We start from the raw sequence: 14,214 nt of genomic DNA on the forward strand, positions 1-14,214 counted from the left end.
GATTCGACCTTCAACACTTTGGGGATGACAAAAGTCATTGGCGCTTAGGAGTGGGTCTGCGATAGGAAGGTTTTCCCCTATAGGGTCTGGAGGGCTGCTGACGACTCTGCTGAGTGGATGCATAACGCTGGTTGCCCTGATTGTAGGAGCGGTACTGTTGCCCTCCTCGAAAATTGGAAGAAGTGCCGCGTCCGAGCGCACCTCGAAAGGACTGCTTCCAGAATTGCAACGTGCCCAAAGACTTAGCCGTATCGGTGTCCTTCTTAATGGACTCCAGGGCGTCATCGATGTGAGATCCGAATAGCGATTCACCATCATACAGCATATCAAGTATCTTGGATTGGACTTCCTGCCGGAAGGAGGTGGATTTTAACCAACCCTGGCGTCGGAGGGCAGCTGCACTTGCAAGCAGACGGAAACCTGTACCAGCAATATCGACTGCACAGTCGATCATTTCTTCCGAAGCTCTCTGCCCATCGTGAAGGATCTGCTGAGCGTCCGCCTTGGAAGCTTCAGGTATTAGATCTACTAATGCAGATATGTCCGACCACATCTGCCGGTCATAGCGTCCCAAAATGGCCAAGGCATTGGCTGCATGGACAGAAGTGGAAGCCATGGTTGAAAACTTGCAGCCAATAGCATCTAGGTTAGACTCTCTCTATCAGGAGGTGCGGTGATTGGAGACGCTGGATTCCGGGCTCGACGCTGTGCAGCTTGAGTCACTACTGAGTCCGGCTTAGGGTGAGAGATCAAGCAGGCTGGAGAACCGGTAGGAGCCTTGTATTTCTTCTCAAGGCGCGGTATTTGAGCAGGTAACGCGTTTGGAGCTTGCATAAGTTTAATTCCCTTCTTCCAAACAAAATCGATTGTCGGGATTGTGTGGACCTGCTTGTAAGGCTTATCTTTAAAATCATAGAGGAAACAATCCTCCTCATGTTGCGATCTTGGCAATTTAAAACGCTGAGCCGCTTTATCCATTAGTAGATGGAAACTGGCGATATCCACAGGAGGTGATTCACCAGAGTGTCCTGGCTGAGGAGAGGGCGTCTGCATTCGGTAATCGTCCCACTCCGCCATATCCTGGTCGCCTGCATCTTTGTCCGAATTGTCAGGGACCTCTCCGTCCTCACGTTATGGGACCGCCTCATCATCCGCATCCTGCGGATAAACAGTAGTATGGATTCTGATTGACGTCTGAACCTGAGACGAAGTTGTGGGTGGTAATGTTGGCGGAAGAGACAGTGGAGGCAGAGCAATGGGAGTAGGAGATTGTACAGGAGTACATTGCGGCGTTGCTGGGAAACGACGGTTGTAATCATCCAGCATATGTTGGAGATTTGAGATCAAGGTTAATGGTATTGTAGCCATAGGTACTTGGACCAACTGTTCCTCAGGTTGAGACTCTTGGTCTACGCCATCTTCGTCAGTGTCAGACTCCTGACATTTGATAATCAAATCAGAGGGACTATGGGCCGCCCCAAACGTGTCACCTTCATTGTCAGAGTCAGTGTCAAGCTCAGAGGCAGTGGCAAACATTGGAGAAGGTGGTTGCGGCTCTGGAGCAGAGAACTGTTGGCACGGAGCCTTTTTGCGATGATGGGATGAGGCAGCAGAGGATCCGGAAGACTTCAAAGGCACTAACGGCAATGAAGCAAAGGAAGCCGGTGCCTCCGTCGACGGCGCCGTCGACGCTGTCGTCAACGGTGCAGATTTGGCTGTCGACGATGATAATTTCTCAGAACCCATCGTCGACGGTGTGGCCGTCGACGGAGTCGTCGTCAGTGTCACCGTCGACGGGCGATCCATCGTAGACGAAGTCGTCGACGGTGCAGTCGTCGACGGTGCAGTCATCGACGCAGGCAGAACCTCCGTAGACGGAGTCCTTGTCGACGGGGCTTTGGTCGACGGAGTCTTCGTCGATGAGACCTAAAAGCTGATGCCGTCGTCAGCGTCGTCGTCGATGATGCAGACAATGCGGTTCTCGTCGTCGGAACGCTCGTAGACGCTCCCGTCGACGACGGAACTCCAAGAGGTGTGGAAACACACCGAGAGGCAGCAGAAGACGCCTGAGAGCCAGGTCTCGTGGGCGTAGTGGTAGTAGGAGTGGTAGGAGACACCACAGGAGCCAGAGGCAGGGCTAATTTCTTCTTTTTTAGGAAAGAAGAGGGAAAATCCTGTACACTACCACGCTTAGAGGCTGCTGAAGAAGGACCAGAGTGAAAACTTTCTGCATCTGACAGGGCAGAATCCTTGTCCTTTAGACGCTGGTGCCAAAGGAGAAGACGGCCTTCTCTGTCCTTGAGAGTCTTAGTAGAAAAAGTTCTACAGAACTTGCAGCTGCCCACCTCATGATCAGGATATAAACAATAGATACACTTCTGGTGGGGGTCCTTCTCAAAAAGGCGCAGCTTCCCACAAGAAGAGCAAGGTCTGAATAAAGACTTCTTACTTGACATGTGGAGAAAAACTGGAACTAGAAGATTAGAGTTGAAGAAAACTGAGCAGAGCTCAGGGAGACTCCCTTCACACGACGTGCGGTAGAAAATCTGAGGGCTTGAGCTTCTGAGGAGAAGGTTCTAGAGGGTGCTGGCGCCTGATTGGCTGTAATTTGGACTAACATGATGACACTAATGTGTTACAAGTAGTTTTTTCTCTTTACCATGCATTCCTATGTAGGAATCGTTTTGGAGGTTTTCAGTTGTAATTCCTCTACTTTTATCATGTATTATGTTTTTATATATATATATATATATATATATATATATATATATATATATATATATATATATATATATATATATATATATATATATATATAATTAGCATTATTGCTATTTTATTTACCGTGGGACTCCCACTTCGACGACGGGGAATATTCAAGCATGTGAATCTATGAAAGACAACCCTAATACTGGAGAAGGCACAACGCCTCTTTTCATATCTGGAGAGCTGCAGCCTAAGTGTAAATTGTCCACTTTCTTCTTCATAACTTACCTTTAAAAAAAGTTTGTGAATGAGATTTATGAGGACAAACTACACAGCTCTTGCTAATTTTCCTGTCTTTTTAATTATAGATTGACCCATTTTTAAATGCAAATTAAAGCAATTGGCCAATATAGCCTCATTTATAGGCTGCAAAACATTTGAATAAATCAAGTGCTTACCCTATTAGCCTTACTAGAGAAGGCAAGCATCTATACTTACAAACATATATTGTAAAGAAGTGCTCCAAGATTCCCGCATGTGCGCAGGACTATTCAGTGATTATGATTATCAAAGGAGATCACCTGAGAGAGAGTTAGGGGAATACACTTTCTGACCCCCATCATTCCCACAGCAGTGGCATATGCTCCAACTCTGGAACGCTAGAGAACCTGGTACAATGGTAAACCAAAAGAGGGGAATGTATGCCCCCAATACACGAGATCTGTTTCCACCCCCTCATTGCATATGTGCAATGCGCAACAGGACTCCTATTTTGTACAGCATGCATGTGCTGGATCAGGAAATGAATCAAGGGCTTCCCTTTGTGGTCAGGCAGTGTGCACACCCTAGCTAAGGTAACCCTTTGGATCACCACTGTTCTAGGGATGCCTTAGCCATGATGAATTCTGTGAATGACTTTCCCGTATTGCATGCATGCACAGTTCCAAAAAAGAATCCCCAGGAATTCTCCAACACCTGGAAGCCTCATGAGGCACAATTAGTGTGTGGGCTATGAAGGGGTACCAGTGGAAACAGAGACATAAGCATGCCTTTACTTGCACAGCCATACTGTTGTCCACTTCTGCCCTCCCACTACCCGGCTGCTACTGTAATCAAGGGCTAACGGCGCTAATAGTCAGTTATTATACTTGAGTGGAGTAAATGCCCCTGCCAGGTCTAAAGGACCTCGACAGGGAAGTGTATATAGAACGCATATGGAAAACAGATGACAAAAATGTATTTCAAAGCATACACAATATAATGTAAAAGAGTGCAAAACACTACCACATTATCTTTTTTAGCTATAACTCTATATTTAATATTTAGTAACACTCATCAACTGTACATGTTATCTGATGAAAATAAACAACCACACACAGTTATGTATACCAGTAACTACATTTCGATATTATGGTCAAACCACCCACATAGCTCCCCAGCAATAACTCAACATATTCAGGTAATTCATTATTGTTGTGTCTCAACACACACTGGGCCTGATTCACATTTTGGTATTCACAGAAGGCATTTAGTAGTAGTAAAGTTAGGATTTTGTCTTAAGTATGTCTTAAGTCTGTCCTAAGATTGTGTTAAGTTTGTCTTAAGTCTGTCTGAAGTATGTCTTAAGTCTGTTTTAAGTCTGAGTTAAGAAATGCGTTACTAACCTGTAACTGCAGTTATCCAGTATTGGTGTCTTTCATAGATTCACATGCCTGAATCATTCCCCGTCGTCGAGACGGGAGTCTCCGGTACATAGAAAAGTAATGTCCTAAAGACATATATAGAGAAAAATAGGCCTAAGGGCCTCCCCGTAGTAGCCTATCTATGTCCTTTTGTAAAAAGGACCACACTCTAGAAGAGAGCCAATCAGCTTACACCTCCCTCTAGAACCTTCCTGACGGGGACCTCAGTCTCTCAGATTTTCGTACGCACCAAGCTAAGTAGGCGTAGCACCAATAGAGAGATAAGTGAGTCCTTCCAGGGGAGGCGGGAGGGTTGCATGTGAATCTATGAAAGACACCAATACGGGATAACTGCAGTTACAGGTAAGTAACGCATTTCTTATCCAGTATTATGAGTGTCTTTCATAGATTCACATGCCTGAATCAGAGTAGCAAGCAATATCTTGTGCACATTTCTGACGGAACACCATATACAAGTCATTAGATACTACATATCATGCGACTATGAACCATCAGCATAAATATATATACATATATAGATATATCATCTAGAAGTAGTAACAGAAAAATGTGCATACCAGAAAAGGATGGAGGGATGGAGGAAGGCTCACCTTACTGGAAAAGATGGCGAAGCACTGCCTGCCCCACTGCAGCATCCTTTATCAGCTCTGTATCCAGGCAGTAGTGCCTGGTGAAGGTATGAGGCGACTTCCACGTTGCCGCCCTGCAGATGTCGAGAACTGGCACTCCTGCAAACAGTGCCATAGAAGTCGACACGGACCTTGTAGAGTGCGCTCTGATTCTAGAGCGCAATTGCTGTCCGGCTCTGTCGTGGCAAAAGGCAACTGCCGAAGAGATCCATCTGGAGATGCACTGTTTGGTCAGCGGTAGACCTTTCCTAGGCCTACTGAAGGCTATGAAGAGTTGGTTAGATTTTCTGAAATGTTTGGTTTTGTCAATATAAAGTTTTAGACATCGCTTAAGGTCCAATGAGTGCAGAGATCTCTCAGCAGCAGTGCCGGGATTTGGAAAGAATGACCTGAGAACCACAGGCTCGTTTAAGTGGAAGTCCGACGGAACTTTAGGAATGAACCTAGGATTAGTCCTTAAAATGACTATCATCCTGGAACTGCAGGAAGGGGTCTTGAATAGAGAGAGGCTGCAGCTCACTGACCCTCCTTGCTGATGTAAGCGCCAGGAGGAGAGTCGTCTTCCACGAGACGTATTTCACGTCTGCTCTGTGAATGGGTTCAAAAGGGTGTTTCATCAGTTGGTTAAGAACCACACTCAAGTGCCATGTTGGAAGTATCATCCTTAGTCGAGGAAAAGATCTATAGAGACCTTTAAGGAACTGTTTTATAAGTCTACTAGACCAGAGAGAGGGTCCCTTAGACGTTCTTTTAAATCTTGAGATCACCGCCAAATGTACCCTGATGGAAGAATGGGCAAGGCCCGACTGCGCCAGATGCAGCAATTAGGGTAATATTTGTTCTGGAGTGGTGGCAAATGGACGTAGACCTTTGTCCGCACACCAGATGCAGAAGCGTTTCCACTTTAGGGAATAAGTCTTATTAGTGCTGTCCGCTCTTGCCTTGGACAGGATGTCTTTACAATCCTGCGGGATGTTCATATTGCTGAATTCTCGGTACTCAGGAGCCAGGCCGACAACCTGAGAGACTTCAGATCCGGATGTAGAATCTGCTTGTTGCTCATCGTGAGCAGAGATGGATGTTGATGCAGATGGATCGTCGGCCGCAGAGAGAAACGATGAAGGTCCCTGAACCAATGTTGCCTCGGCCAGAAAGGGGCTATCAGAATTAAGGTGCATGGTTCCGCCTTCATCTTCCTGATGACTCTGGGAATCATTGGGAATGGCGGAAATGCGTACGCAAAGATGTTGCGCCATGCGATGGAAAATGCATTTCCGATAGACTTTGACTGGGGATGCCAGCTTGCGAAGCTGTGGCATTTGGTGTTTTCTCTGGTCGCAAACAGGTCGATTTGCGGTGTTCCCCATCTCGAGAAGATGTGATTTGCGGTTCTTATGTCTAGCTCCCATTCGTGCGTCGAGGACCTCTGTCTGCTTAGGGCGTCTGCGATGACATTGTCCTTGCCTGGGACGTACTCCACCCTCAACGAGACACTGTGGAGAATGAGCCAACTCCAGATCCTTTGCGATTCGCGAGATAGTATTAGCGAACGCGTCCCTCCCTGTTTGTTCAGGTAGTGCATCGTTGTGGTGTTGTCGGTCCTGACGAGCACAAGGGAGTTCTTGATCCTTGGCAAGAAAGATTGCAAGGCTAGAAAGACTGCTCTTAGCTCCAGCAGGTTGATATGGAGCCGTGTCTCCGGTTCCGACCATCTGCCACTGATCTGCAATTCCTGCAGGACTGCTCCCCAACCTTCCAGTGAGGCGTCCGTCGTAATGACATTAGGAGTTGCTGGAAGCAGGAACGGCAATCCCTGTGAGAGGTTCTGGAACGATCTCCTCCACTGCAATGCCTTGGAGATTTGCATCATGATCTTTATGCAGTCTTCGAACGATCCCGTGCATTGCGTCCATTGCTTGGACAAGGCCTCTTGGAGTGGACGCATCCGGAGGCGACAGTGTGGTATGAGCAGAATGCACGAGGACATCATTCCCAAGAGCAATTTGAAGGTACGGACTGGCAAAGTTTTCCTTGAAGTCACAGCTGAGGCCAGAGAGACGATTTTCCGTTTTCTCTCCTGAGATGGAAAAGCCTTCGCAGCTCTTGTATCCAGGGTCGCTCCGAGGAAAGTTAGAACTCGAGAGGGATGTAAAGTGGATTTGTCTTGATTTTGTGTTAGACCCAAGTGCTTGAAGAGATTCAAACAGGCGTTGGAGGATTTGAGTGCGCCTGTTAGGGATGGTGCCTTCACCAGCCAGTCGTCTAAATACAGAAAGACTTGATGGCCATGTTGTCTGAGGAATGCTGCCACCGACGAGAGACACTTGGTGAATATCCGGTGCGCCGACTTGAGGCCAAAAGGTAGGACGCGGAACTGATAGTGCCGCCCCGCCACTGCGAATCGTAGAAATTTCCTGTGAGTTTTGTGGACTGGGACGTGAAAATATGAGTCCTGCAGATCTAAGGACGTCATGAAGTCTCCCTCCTCTAAGAGCCCCAAGATCTCCTGAATCGTGACTATGCAGAACGATTGCTTTTTTAAGAATGCTTTGAGTGCCCTGAGGTCTAGAATGGGCCTCCATTTCTTTTCCTTCTTTTGAACGAGGAAGAAGCGGGAGTAAAACCCTCTCCCCTTGTGAGCTGGTGGTACTCGCTCTATAGCTCCTCTCTGTAACATAATGGAGATTTCTTAAAGAAGCAATCGCAGGTTTTTGTGGGGCATTGGGCGAGGAGGGGTTGTTGGAGGGATAGTGTTAAATTCTATAGAGTGTCCAAATTGAATTAACTGGAGGACCTACCGGTCCGTTGTTATCCTCCTCGAATTGTTGATGAATTGGGTCAATTTTCCTCCAATCTTCAAAGAAGGGGATGAGGGATGGACTGGCTGTAGGAGTAGGTCATTGGCGTCCGCCAGTGGCCTTCCGTTGGTTCTTTTCTCTGAAATTGGATCTTCCAAAGGAGGATTGTCTGCCCTGCTGTTGCTGGCGAGGTTGGTATTGTGACTTGCCTTGGCTGTAAGAGTACGATGATCTATTCTGATAACTGCCTCTGTAGGAGGGCTGTCCTCTGCCTCTGTTCCCACGAAAGGACTGGTTCCTAAATTGCAGAGTACAGAGTAATCTCGCAGTGTCCGTGTCCTTCTTTATTGTTTGTAGCTCCTCGTCTATGTTGGCTCCAAACAGGTGTTGTCCGTCGTAAGGCATGTCCAGGACCTTAGATTGCACCTCCTGCCGAAATGAGGTAGATTTGAGCCACCCCTGTCTACGCAGGACAGCTGCACCTGCTAGCTGTCTGAAACCAGTCATTGCCACATCTAGAGCACAGTCTATTAATTCAGAGGCCGAAGATTGGCCTTCTAGAAGTAGGGCTTGGACTTCCTCCTTCGTGGCTTCTGGCAGCTCCGATAAATACGGAGCGATGTCGGCCCACAGCTGTGTCTATTATATCTTCCCAGCAGCGCAATCGAATTGGCAGCCTTTACTGTCATTGCCGAGGTGGTGGAAAAACGCTTTCCAATACTGTCCAGTTTCCTGCCCTCTTTATCTGGAGGAGCTGTGAGTGGAGAGGAGGGATTCCTGGAATTTTTCTGCTCTGCCTGTGTAACCACAGAGTCTGGTTTGGGATGCCCTGTAAGGCAGGCTGGCGCTGATGTTGGGGCCTTGTATTTTTTGTTCAGCCGTGGAACCAGTGCAGAAACCGAGGCTGGAGTCTGCATCAACTGCAGGCCTTCTTTCCAAATATGATCAATTATTGGAATCGATCTGGTTGTCCTTTTAAGTGGCTCTTTAAAATCATAAAGGAAACAGTCAGTTTCCTGAGACTCCATTGTCATGTGGAACCTCTTGGCTGCTCTCTCCATCAGATTGTGGAACCCTCCTATGTCCGCCGGAGGTAAACCTGAGGTAGCGGGCTCCGGGGATGCAGGAGAAGAAATTATGTAGTCATCACCGTCATCGTGATAGGAAGGGTCATCCTGTATTTCCCCCTCTTCATGTTGTCCTTCCTCATCGTCCGATGATGAAGGATCTTGTATCTGCTCCCTTTCATGATGTATTACCAATGCCGGCGGTCTGGGTCGTGGAGACGGAGTTGTCCCCACTGCTGGAGGAGGCTGCCTAGCCTAGCTGGTGCTGAGGACTCTGATAATCGTTATTTGTAATCTTGAATCAAAAATTGTAAATCAGACACTATAGACGCTGGCAGACATACCATGGGCATACCGTGAGTCTGAACCGTTTGTTGAACCTCATGCTCTTGTGTCACCTCCACATCATCAAAATCCTCATCAGTGCTCTGGCATTTGACCACTAGATGGGATGGGCTCGTCGCCTGTGTGTCATACTCTTCATCCGACTCCTCATCCTGCAGGAGACAAGATGGCGGCAATCCCTGCACTCTACTCGGGGATGTTAACTCTGGCGTAATTGCCTTTTTTGAGCTCTTTACCATGGAAGTGCTCGTCGACGGCAGGACCCTGGGTGACCCCTTGTCCCCAGATGGCATTTCCTGTGTTTGCCTCATCGACGATGGAACCGTCGTCGAATGTTTCCATTGAGGCGTCAACGACGTCTTCGTCGACGGTGTGCTGGACGATTGTAGCTCTATCGGCTTTGCTTTCGTCGTCGACGCCACTGTCGTCGGCATCTTCTTCGTCGCCGATTCCTTCGTCGACGGTACACTCGTCAACGACGATGACTTCGTCGACGGCACGGATGTCAACGGTGCTCTACTCGACATCGACACAGGCGTCGGCGCTGGAGCCGTCGACGACTTTTTAATGAGAATAATCGACGACACAGGCTTACCGGCCATCGATGAGAGTGTCGTCGTCGTTGACGAAGAAAACGTCGACGATGCCGTCGTCGTCAATACCGTCGTCGTTGATGTGGAAACGTAGACGGGAGACACAGCTTTCTTATGCGCCGATGAGGGCGTCGACGATGTCGTCGTCGACGGCGCTGGCTTTTTGAAGGAGTGAGCCTCCTTGTCTGACACTGAAGACTTTGCCTCAGAAGGTTTCTTGACAGCCTTCTTTAGAGGAGCGTCTGCAGGGCTAGGGGAAGCCACCCTTGGCCTTTTTAAAGACAATTTAGAAGAAACAGAGGAATACTCATCTTCTTCTGAAGACTCCAGATTGTCCCTGGTCTTGAGCCTGTTAAGCCAGAGTAAAAGGCGCCCTTCTCTGTCCTTTAGCGTCTTTGTAGAAAAGGTTCTACAAATCTTGCAGTCTTTTGATGAATGGTCCGGATAGAGACAATATAAACATGTCTTATGCTGGTCGTCCACATGTAACCTCTTTTTCCCACAAGAAGTACATGCCCTGAAGACACCCTTCTTCTCAGGGTCAGCCATGGCCAAATTTGAAGAGAATAATCCAAAGTTGTGAAGAAATAAGGTTGAAGAAAGGAAACTTGAGGAGAACTCAGGTGGAGACTCCCTTAGCACAACGTGCGGTAGAAAATATGAGAGACTGAGGTTCCTGTCATGAAGGTTCTAGAGGGAGGTGTAAGCTGATTGGCTCTCTTCTAGAGTTTGGTCCTTTTTACAAAAGGACATAGATAGGCTACTAAGGGGAGGCCCTTAGGCCTACTTTTCTCTATATATGTCTATAGGACATTACTTTTCTATGTACCGGAGACTCTCGTCTCGACGACGGGGAATGATTCAGGCATGTGAATCTATGAAAGACACCTATAATACTGGATAAGTCTGTCCTACTACTTTTGGTATTCATAGAAGGCATTTAGTAGTAGTAAATTTAAGATTTTGTCTTACGTTTGGCTTAAGACAGACTTAAGAAAGACTTAAGACAGACTTAAGACAAACTTAAGGCAAACCTAAGGCAAACTTAGGACAGACTTAAGACAGACTTAAGATAGGCTTAAGACAAACTTAGGACAGACTTAAGACAAAATCCTAACTTTACTGCTACTAAATGCCTTCTGTGAATACCAAAAGTGGTAAGTTTAGGATTTTGTCTTAAGTCAGTTCTGTGAATCGGGCCCACACACAATATCCAGGAGGCAGAAAGCACACACAGACACACACCTGAGTATGAGGATTCTTAATCAACAAAGGTTTTCTAATCAACAAATTAAGAATTTTGAAAGATCACTTGGCTCTGTGTGAGCATCTGCACAGTACTTGGCTGAAAATGTGCTTAGAAACAAAGGGTTAGAGTGCATTAACTCTCACTGAGCCGTTTAAATATCAGCCTTGACTCTCACCAGCAATTTGACATCAGCTTTTCCCAGATATTTGATGGTGGTGGTGGAGATCTTATATGAAGCCTCTGTAACTCCTCTTCGCTGTAAACATTCCTGCTCACGTTATATCCGAAAACCCTTAGCCTGATCTCTTCCATCATTGGGTTATCCATATTTGAATCCAACTCTTCCAAATGATAACTGAGAGGAAAATGCAAAGAGTAATCAACGTGAAAATTCTCAAAATGAAAATAAGCATAGACACATTACTAAGGTCATCACAACAATAAACAACAAGCAATACAGATGTAAACACCTCTTGACCGATGAATCGCAGCACCAAGTAAAGGATCTGAATATTACTGCAGTCTAATCTATCCATCTATTCATGAAGTCTGACTAACAGGAATCAACAAACAAATGTGGAAGTATAAAATAACGTTGTTTTAGCCATTTTTATTAAAGCTCATCATCATTCCACCGCTGAGAAAAGTGGATTATTAATTTGAGTGGTTGTGAGATCTCATCAAGTAATATTGGCACTAAACTGTATGAGGTCCAGTTCGGTTTCCTTAAATCAAGCCGTAGCTTAGTCTTGGGTAGCTGTGGCATAGAGCTGTCAGGTTTAACTCAAAGAGAAACAGGTGTAAAGCATGTATCGGTATCAGTAAGTAAAAAACAAGACACAATTGAAAAAAAACACTGCAATTTACAAAAATAAAATATATTTTTTCCTTTAAATAGACACCAAAATACAAAAATGTAATGAAGGCTGGGGTGCAGTTTAATTCCCCTAGAAGGCCAAAAATGTGGTTGCTTACCGGATCAACAAAACACATCTGCTTCTTATGTAATTACAAGAAGGAAAGCCTGTCTCACATATTATACGGGTGTCAAGCCCCAAAAAAGTTAAGATGCTGAAACCACTGTTCCGCAAAATCAGCATAAGACAATGCAACATGGCCATAACTTAGTGTCTGAGTGATGTAGATTCGCAGCTATCAGTAAGATACATGAAATTCCTTAGAGAAGCACTGAAGCTACTGAATCTACTGCCAAAGAGCTGTTAAGCCCTGGAAGCCTAGCAAACCTCAAATTTAAGCGCTGAGACGTTGCTTCCATCACTTTTCTTTTACTGGATATTCCAATTGCTTGAGAATAACATTGAATTTGTTAGGGCTTCTGAAAATTGTTTTAATCTTTTTTAGCCGCCCGGCAATTTTAGGTCACCCCACTCGATTTTCATTTTGACCTCAACACAACACCCAGTCCCAGGGCTTGAAGTGTGTCCGAATCAATTTGATGTATAACATCGCACCTTGCACTTTAGTGGATTAGACTTGCAATGGAGCTCACTATGCACCCGACTAATCATGGCTGTTATGAGATCCTATATGTATAAATTGATGAAGCTATATTATATTTTTGCGCAGTTTTATTACTTTTAAGCAGATTTTTTTTTTATATTCATTGATGGTTTGAAATAACTTGAAACAATAAAAAAAATTATCTTATCTTACAAAAACCCAAAGAAGGGAGCAGAAGTTATGATTTTTTGCAAGGTTTTAATTAATCATGACTTTTTACTCCAAAATGTTTGGAGAAGTTTTAAAAAGATTGTAAATCACTGCTTTTCACTCTTAGCGGTAGTCTATGAGCCTCCAATGAGAGGGTCTGAGGCAAAGTCAAAGCTTCAGGCTGATCGCAATGGAAGTCTGTGTGGATACGGACACCAGGCTGGTCTTGGTCAAGATTTCACCTTCACACTTCACATTTCTTGCTCTTTTTCTCGTCAAACGTGAGGTCAGCAGGGTCCCTTGCAGCTTAAGTCAGGCTTTCTGTTCGACGTCGTTGGACAGGCGAATCCAGGGGTCCGTTGAAAATCTTGGTCTCTGTGGAGTTTGAGGCATTCAAGGCAACAAGTAGCAGTTGATGGGTTATGATTATTTAAGAATGATTTTGCTTGATCATATCCTGCTCATTATTGTGTGAATTACTAACGTACTTAAAAGAAAAAACATGACTAACATTGTGTCTCATTAAACACAAAGAAGTTCTGAAACTGCCTCGTAAAAGCATGCAGAAGGGTTGCGAACTGGTGAATCTGAGAGATTTACGAGAGAGAGAAAGAAAAAATGACTACAAATATGTCATGATTATATTGTGAAAAATAATAATGCGGTGGTCATTTCTAGCAAATATGTTTTGAAAAGATTTCTCTATTGAAATGAGTTCGCTATATTGTCTTAATGTAGATATGAAAATGTGAATTGTTTTGTTTATTAATGAAATATGATTAAACTATGCTTATGAAAATAGTGTAATGTTAGTTATAATAGATTCCTATGCGTTGATGTTTTCTTCAAGTGTTTTAAAGTTAACACTCTTTTGATTTTCCCAAATTGGCCTTACGAATGTATCATGTCCTTAAACTGTAGTCCTTAGAGAAATGTAATTTGTCCTCCATTATTTTCTTCGAAAAATAATAAAATGCTGGCATAATTTGTTTTAGTTACAAGTACAATCACTGAAGTTTCCTTCGTACAGTCTGAATATTCTCTCTCTATGAATAATTGTGTCAACTTTGTTGCAAGCCAACTCGGCCAAAGCGACAGTGTGGACATGTTGTGTTGCAAATGTATTTCCTACTTTCGAGGTGAAAATAAATATTGTACATTCTTAAGAATAACTGAACAGAGAACAATGATATTAAGGGTAAGTTCCGGATGATTTGAGCTGAAGAATGGTCATTCCACAATCAAACCATTGATCTCAACCAATGGAATTATGGAGAGTGTGCAAGAAGTTATATTTGTGGGCTGGAGTTGGGAAAATTTTCGCGGTGTAAAAACTTCATGGGAAAAGTATATTTGGCGGCTACTTTCCTTGCAATTTTTGGGCGTGACATGCTGTTGGTCCAAACTCTGACTATCCTGAACTGAACTCTCCTGATTTCCTCCTGCACTTCCT

At 45.0% G+C, this 14,214-nt stretch overlaps 1 protein-coding gene across 1 annotated transcript in view; it reads right to left on the reverse strand.

Moving 5' to 3' along the window:
- LOC144752662 (pendrin-like) overlaps window positions 1-14,214 on the reverse strand; it is a 928,614-nt gene that overhangs the window by 608,819 nt on the left and 305,581 nt on the right. Inside the window, exon 3 of the mRNA XM_078640532.1 lies at window positions 11,266-11,445. The gene's annotated coding sequence lies outside the window, so the exon portion shown is untranslated. The remainder of the gene's footprint in view (window positions 1-11,265; window positions 11,446-14,214) is intronic.

The sequence above is a fragment of the Lissotriton helveticus genome, chromosome 5_1 (genome assembly GCF_964261635.1).
Source record: "Lissotriton helveticus chromosome 5_1, aLisHel1.1, whole genome shotgun sequence".
In the NCBI taxonomy this organism is placed as follows: Eukaryota; Metazoa; Chordata; class Amphibia; order Caudata; family Salamandridae; genus Lissotriton; species Lissotriton helveticus.